Source organism: Cetorhinus maximus, chromosome 37 (genome assembly GCF_964194155.1).
Source record: "Cetorhinus maximus chromosome 37, sCetMax3.hap1.1, whole genome shotgun sequence".
NCBI classification, from domain to species: Eukaryota; Metazoa; Chordata; class Chondrichthyes; order Lamniformes; family Cetorhinidae; genus Cetorhinus; species Cetorhinus maximus.
In genome coordinates this window covers 3751874-3760296 of record NC_135915.1, presented here as the reverse complement: position 1 = coordinate 3760296, position 8423 = coordinate 3751874, and positions in this window count along the sequence as shown.

Here is an 8423-nt window from a genome sequence, read left to right as displayed (position 1 = left end):
TATATGCCCGTGAGGATTTAGGATTGTAGGATGGACACAATCAACCATAGTTTACCCAAGATGATGAGGATAGAGTCAAGTTGAAATAAAAATACATACAATGTGGCAAAGGTTTGTGGTAAGCCAGAGGATTAGGATTTTTTTTAAAACCAAGAAAAGATGACAAAAAATACATTAAAGATTGGGAAAATAAATATTGAGCGATAACTAGCAGGTCTTATAAAAACGTTATATAGCCGCTGCTTTAAATATAAAAAAAAATGAAGAGAGAGGCTTAAGTGGACTAATGCCTTTTGGAGAATGAGGCTGTAAAAATGAGAATGGGGAACGAGGAAATGGCAGAGGAGTTGAATTAATGCATTGCATCAGTCTTCATGGTAGACAACACTAATCCCATTCCTAAAATACTAAATAATCAGGGGGAAAACGGGGGAAGGGAATAAAGAAATAACTATCACTAGAGAAAAAGTGATCAAGAAACTAATGGAGCTAAAAGCCGATAAATCCCTGATGGGTTGCATCCTAGGATATTAAAGGAAGTATCTGCAGAAATAATGGATGCACTGACAGTCATCTTCCAAGAATCGTTTGGTTCTGGAAAAGACTCAGAAGATTGGAAATCTGCCAAAGTTACAAACATATTCAAAAAGGCAGGGAGAAAAATGCTCAGGCAACTATAGGCCAAATAGCTTAATATGAGCTATTGGGAAAAGGTTAAAGTCTATTACAAGGAGTGTGAGAGCAGAGCATTTAAAATACATAATATAATCAAGCAGAGTTAGCATGTTGATGATGGGGAAATCGTGCCTGGTAAATTTATTAGAATTATTTGAGGAAGTAAAAAGCAGAATTGGTGAAGGGGGACCAGGATATGCAATATTCTTGTATTTCCAAAAAGGCGTTCAATAAGGTACCAGACACAAGGCTGCTTAATAAGATAAGAGATCATGGTCTTGGGAGTAGTACACTAGCATGGATAGAGGATTTGCTAACTAATAGAAGACAGAGACCTGAGATAAGGGGGGTATTTTCAGAATAGTAAACTGTAAGTAGTGGAGCGCCACAGGAATCAGTGCTGCGACCACAGTTACTTACAATATATATTAATGGCTGATATGATGAAAGTGAATGTACTGTCGCCAAATTTCCAGTTATCACAGACATTGGTGCGAAGGCAAGTGGTGAGGAAGACTCAAAGGGCCCACAGGGGCATATAGAAATGTTACGTGAGTTGGCAAAAATTGGCAGATGGCATATATTATCGGAAACTGTGGGTTTATGCACGTTGGCAGGAAGAATAGAGGAGCTCAATATTACTTAAATGGAGAACGACTGCAGAAAGCTGCAGCAGAGAGGGATTTGGGAGCCTGCGTGCATGAATATGAAAATGTTAATTTCAGCAGGTGATAGGGAAGGGAAATAAAGTGATGGCTTTAATTTCAAAGGGAATGGATTATAAAAATGGGGAAGTCATGCTAGAACTATACAAGGCATTCACTTAGAATAATGTCAACAATTTTGGTCTCCTTATTTGAGGAAAGATATGCTGGAAGTGGAGGCAGCCCACAGAAGTTTCAATAGGCTGGTACTGGATGTGGAGGGACGATTTCCTGTGGGCAGATTGATTATATTGGGAGTTTACTCATTGGAGCTTAATGGAATGAGAGTAGACCTTATGGAAACATATTGGATTCCTGGGGGCCGTGACACAGTAGATGCTGAGAAGTTGGTTCCCTTTCTGGGAGGGTTTAGTCCGAGCCGGCATCATTTCAGAGAAAGGTTCACCAATTTAATACAGAGATGAGGAGGAATGTATTCTCTCAGAGAGTAGTGTTTGTGTGGAATTAGTTCCCGTAAAGAGCTGTAGTTGATGGGTCGTTAATTATATTCAACACTGAGCTCGACTGATTTTTGTCAGTCAGAGAATCAAATGTTCTGGGGAAAAGGCAAAATTGGTAAGTTGATGATTATCAGATCAGCAATGATCTCACTGAATGGCGGAGGAGTCTCTATGGGCGGAATGACATTCTTCTGCTCCGATGTCTTATGGAATTATAAAACAATCTACAAGAACATTGGAACACTGTAAGAGTGCTGGCGGATTGCTTCAATATCAGGAACAGGTTGACATCTATTTCTGCTGGAGCAGCTCAATAGGAAATGGAGATATATCCAGACATTTAACTTCACACACTCATTACCAAATATCTTCAACCAACATCAAATCGCTTCCTGTTGTCAAATTATTCACATGGCAAAAGACAGAGACAACTCCATGGAATGGAAAGATCACTAATCAAAAAAAACATGATTTCCAAATCGAACCGATTTCTTTAGTTCCAGTTAATGACCCGCACTCAGTTCAATTCTACATCGAAAATGCTTCCAGTCATACATTATGATTTGGAGCAGGTATTCCACTCTGGACACGGACCTACGCTCAATGCAATTCTGCACTGCCAGATATACCCAATAATAAATGTTGACTGAGGTCAGCTATTCCACTCTGGTAACTAAACAACACTTAGTACAATTTGACACCATCAGATATAGTCAGTGAAAGAGTGGTGACTGGGTCCAAGTATTCCACTCTGATCAATGACCCAGACACAGTACAATTCTACACTGACAGATAGACCCAATAATAAATGTTGACTGAGGTCAGCTATTATACTCTGGTTACTAAAAAAACACTTAGTACAATTTGACAACATCAGATAAAGTCAGTGAAAGAGTGTTGATTGGGGCCAGGTATTCCACTGTGATTAACGACCCAGACACAGTACAATTCTACACTGACAGATAGACCCAATAATACATGATCACTGAGGCCAGGTTTTCTACTTTGGTTACTCATCCACACTTAGTACAATTTGAAATTAACAGTTAGACCCAGAAATATATGGTCACTGGAGTCACGTATTCCACTCTGGATACTAATGCACCCTTGGGACAATTTGACACTAACAGATAAAGTCAGTGAAAGAGTGGTGACTGGAGTCATATATTCCACTCTGGTTACTAACCCAAACTTAGGAGAATTTGACACTAACAGATGCAGTCAGTGAATGAGTGTTGACTGGGGCCAGTTATTCCACTCTGATTAATGACCCACACTCAGTGCAATTCTACATTTACAGATAGACCCTGTAATACATGGTCACTGGTGTCATTTATTCCACTTTGGTTACTGATGCACATTCAGTACAATTCTGCACTGGCAGATAGACCAAATAATAGATGGTCACTGGGCCCAGGTATTCCACTCTGATTAATGACCCACACTCAGTGCAATTCTACACTGGCAGATAGACCCAGTAATACATGGACACTGGGGGCAGGTATTCCACTCTGTTTACCGACCCACACTCTTGTTGATTTTCCTCTGACTACCACTAAACCTTCCTTCAGAAACTTTCCCTTCACTGAGATCTAATTCAACTTTTCCAAAAAATATTAAGACTTAATTCATCAGAGTGCCTGTGAGTTACAAACAAAGGCTTATTTTCATTTGACAAAATTAAATAAAGCTGCAAGCTGCAGAGACATTTCCAGACATTTGTATTCAGCAAATTATATCGCTGATTTGGTGTATCTTAACAGTGACCACCAGATCAGCATGTAATATTTTCAGTCACAATTTAAAGTGAGAGAACAGCTCACATACAGATCTGCACAAGTTCAATAGTTATGGTCACTCACCAGGAACACCTATAACAGCAAGGATTGGGTAGAATATTTTCTCAGCCACAAAAATTGATAGCATCGTTTCAGTGCGAAGTGATGTTCCCCTTTGTGCTGCTGGTAATCTCTGTGTCTTAAACGCTGAGGTGACACACTCCCAAAGCCTTTAATTTATACCCTGTGGGATCACCTCAGGGATGTTGAAATTGCAACATCGTTCAAATCATGTTTTAAAAAATGAACAAACAGATTATGACATTGAGCTGAGTGAAACAATATGTTTGTTTTTAAATGGAGCTGCGAGGTTCCAAAGACTGGACATTACTTATCATATTAATTAACTATTAAACAAACAGGAGCTGTATTCAGCCGGATAATATGCTGTCCACTCAAACAACATCAGTCCCATTTCTAGATTCCCTATTGTTTCAGTGATATCCGTCACTTGACTGTTACCATTTATGGATTAAATAAAAAACGTTAGAGGTCCTCTCTCCACGCTGTTCTATTACACCCTGGGATTTAGTTGTCCTGTTTAACAATTGACATTCAGTTGTGCGATTACAGTGGGTTTAGGGTGCCAATTTATGACTAAATTCAAACAATTTAATTATCAGGAAATATTTAAAATCTGCCAAAAATTCATTCCACACCTCAATCAAATGTGTATGTATCTCACGATCTCTCTCTCTCTTCCCATCTATTTGTCTCTCTTTTTCTCTGCACGTTTCTCTCTCTCACTCCTTCTGTGTTCCTCTCTTTCCCCCTTTGTCACTCTTGCACTCTTTATCTCTCTCTCTCTCTGCTTTTTTTTTCGCTCACTGTATCCCCCATGCCCTTGTTCTTCCGCTCTGTTTATCTCCATCTGCCTCTCGCTGTCCCTTTGTCCGTTTCTCTACCTCTCACTTCCCCACTCTCACTTTCCGTCCCATTCTCTCTCTCTCTCTCTTTCTCTCTCAATCCATCTGTTTCTCTCTCTCACTCTCTCTGCCTCTTTCCTTCTCTCTCTGACTCTCTTTGCTTCTCTCTCCATCTTTCTCGGTTCCCTCCCTGATTCTCTTCCTCTTTCTCTTCTCTCTCGCTCTCTTTGTGTGAATATGTGTATGTGTCCGTTCGTCTGCATATGTATGTGTGTGTGTTGGTGGGTGTCTCTCTCTCTCTCGCGTTTCTCAGTCTCTTTGAATCATTGTATGTGTATCTATGTCTGTATTTCCGCCTCTCTCGCTATCCTTCTCTGTCCCTCTCCTATCTGCCTGTCTGTCTGTCTGTCTATATATCTATCTATCTTTCTTTCTTTCTATGTATGTATCTATCTATCTATGTATCTATTTATGTATCTATCTATCTCTGTATTTTTGTCGCTCTCTCTCTAACACTCTATCCCTCTATGCCTCCCTCCACCTCTCTTTCGCATATTTTCTCTGTTTTTCTAACGCCATATATCTATGCCTCTCTCGCTCTGTCTCTATCTCTCACACTTCCCTTCTCATTGTTTCGCTCCTGCTGTCTCTTCCTCTTCCTCTTTCTTCTATCTGTCTCTCTATCCCCATCTTTCTCTCCATCTCTCCCTCTGCGTGCCAATCTCTCTTCACCTCCCTCCCTCGCCCTCCTTCTCAGTCTCTCTCCCTTTGTCTCTCTGTTCTCTTTGTTACTTTCACTTTCTGTTGCTCTCTCTTTCTCGCTTGCTAAACGTCCCTTTGTCTGTTTCATTGCCTGTCTCTGCCTCTCCTTCTCTGCATCTGCTTATCTGTTTGTCTGTCCCTCTCTAAGTCCCTTTCTTTCTCTCACTTTCTCTCTCACTTAAGGTTCTCTCTCTCCCTCTCTCTATCTCTCTCTGTCTCTCTCTAACACTGTGTGTCTCACGCAGCCTCTCTCTTTGCTTCTCTCTCTTTTCTCTCCCCTTCTCTTTTTCAGTGCCTATTTGTCTCTCTCCTTCGCTCTCTCCCTCTGTCACTCTCGCTGTTTATCTAATTCTCACTCCTCCTCCCTATTACCCCTCCTTTCTCTTTCTCTCTCGCCCTATGTAAGACACTCTCTTTCACTTCCCTATTTCACTCTATTATTTTTTCTGCCCCTCTCCCTTTCTCTCTCTCTCTCTCTCTCTCTCTGCCTCAACCTCTCTTTCTCTCCAAGGAACTCTCCTTTTTTTCTCCGTTTCGCTCTCTCTCTCTCTCTCAGCCCTCTCTCTCTCTCTTTCTGTGTGGGTGCCGACATGTGTGTGTGTGAGTGTTTCTCTGTCTCTGTCTCTGCCTCTCACACTGTAAAATTCCCTTTATCTATTTCTCTTCACTTCTCTCCCTCTCTCTCCTCTATCGCTCTCTGTCTCTCTTTCCCTCCATCTGTCTCTCACTTTATCTCTCTTTCTCATTCTCTGTCTCTCTCTCTCTCCCTCTCCCTACCTTTGTCTCACCCTTTCTGTCAAAATCTGTCTCTCTTTTTGCCTCTCTTTCTAATCTGTCCCCCTCTCTCTTTTTCAATGTCTCTCCATCTCTCTCTCTCCCTCTATTTCATTCTCTCCGTCCATCTCTCTCTCTGTTTCTCTCTCTGTGTCTCAATATCTTATATCTCTTCCTCCCTTTGTCTCCCTCGCTAGGTGCATTTCCGCCTTTCTCTCAATTCTCTCTCTCTCTCTTTCTCTTTCTCTCGCACACTGTCAAGCAGTCTGCCTCCCTCCTTCTTCCTCTTTCATTCTCTCATTTTCTCTGCCTCTCTCTCTCTCTCTCTCTCACTCTCTCTTTCTCTCTCTCTCTCTAAGCCTTACCCTCCCTTTCTCTCTCAGAAACGCTCTTTTTCGTCCTTTCCATCGCCCTCTCTCTCAGCCCTCTCTCTCTTTTCTGTGTCAGTGTCTACATGTGTGTGTGTGTGCGTATTTCTCTGCCTCTGTCTCTGCAAGACGGATTGTAAAATTCCCTTTGTCTCTTTCTCTCCAACCCTCTCCCTCTCTCTCATCTTTCTATCTCTCTCTCCCTCCGTTTATCTCTCGCTCTATCTCCCTGTCTCATTCTACCTGTCCCTCTCTCCCTACCTCTCCCTCACACTTTCTGTCTTACTCTGTATCTCTCTTTTCCTCTCTCTCTTTTTTCTGACCACCTCTCCCTTTTTCAAGCTCTCTCTCTCTCTCTCTGCCTCACCCTCTCTTTCCCAGAAATTCTCTCTTTTTCTCCCATTCGATCCCCCCCTCTCTCTCAGCCCTCGCTCTCTTTTTTGTGTCAGTGTGTGTGTGTGCACCTGTTTCTCTGCCTCTGTCTCTGCTTTTCGCACTCTAAAGTGTCTTTTCTCTTTTTCTCTCCAACTCTCTTCCTCTCTCTTATCTCTCTTTCTCTCTCTTTCACTCCGCCTGTCTCTCACTCTATCGCTCAGTCTCATTCTCTCTCTGTCTCTCTCTCTACCTCTCCATCACACTTTCCCTAACTCTGTCTCTCTCTTTGCCTCTCTCTTTATCTGTCCCCCTCTCTCTTATTCAATGTCTCTCTCTCTCTTTCTTTCCGTGTCTCTTTGATTGTGTCTCAAAATCTCAGCTATCCTTCTCTCTCTGTCCCCTTTCCTCGGTACGTTTCTGCCTCTCTCTCTATTCTCTTCCTCTCTCTTTCTATTTCTCTCGCACACTGTCAAACAGTCTGCCTTCCTCCGTCTTCCTTTTTTATTCTCTCATTTGCTCTTCCTGTCTCTTTCTATTTCTCCCTCTCCGCCTCACCCTGTCTTTCACTCCCAGATATACTCTACTTTTCTCCCTTTTGGTCGCCCTCTCTCTCCCAGCCCTCTCTCTCTTTCTGTCTCAGTGCTATTGTGTGTATGTGTACGTATTTATCTCTCTCTCTCTGCCTCTGCCTCTCACACACTAAGATACCATTAATATTTTTCCCTCCACCTCACTCTGTCTCTGTCTCTGTCTCTCTCTCTCTCCTCTCTCTCTCTGTGCCTATCTCTCACTATGTCGATCTATCTCATTCTCTCTCTGTCTCTCTCCCGCTGTCTCACTCTCACACTTAATTTCTAACTGTGTCTCTCTTTGCTTTTCTCTCTCTCATTTCACTCCCCCTCTCTCTCTTTCAATATTCCTCCTCTCTCTCGCTCTCTCTCTATCCCTCACTCTCTTCCCCCTCTCTCCTCCTCTCTCTCTCTTTTGCTCTGGCTGTGTCTCTAAATCTCACTCCCTCCATCTCCCTCTTTCCCCCTCACAAGGTTCACTCCCGCTTGTCTCTCAATTCTCTTTCTCTCACTATCTCTATTCCCCCACTTTCTCTATCTCTCTCTCTCTCGCCCTATGACACACAATCTACCTCCCTCATTTTCCCTCTTTCAATCACTCATTCATTCTGTCTCTCTGTCTGCCTCTCTCTCTCTCTCTGCCTCACCCTCTCTTTCGCTCCAAGTAATTCTCTTTTTTATCTCCCCTTTGATCGCCCTCTCTCTCTCAGCCCTCTCTCTCTGTCTCTCCATCGGTGTGGTTTTCTACAATTGTATGTGTACGGGCTTCTCTATCTGCATCCTCTCCATCTCACAATTGAAAATTATATTTTTCCCTTTCTATCCATCTCTCTCTCCCTCTCAATCATTCTCTCTCTGAGTGTGTGTATGTGTGTCCGTGGATATCTATCTCTCTTCCTCACGTTTCTTTGTCTCTTTCAACCTGTACATGTATCTCTGTCTGTCTTTCCACCTCTCTTGCTATCCTTGCCAGTCCTTCTCCCTTTACCTGTCTATCTATCTATCTATCTATCTATCTATCTATCTATCTA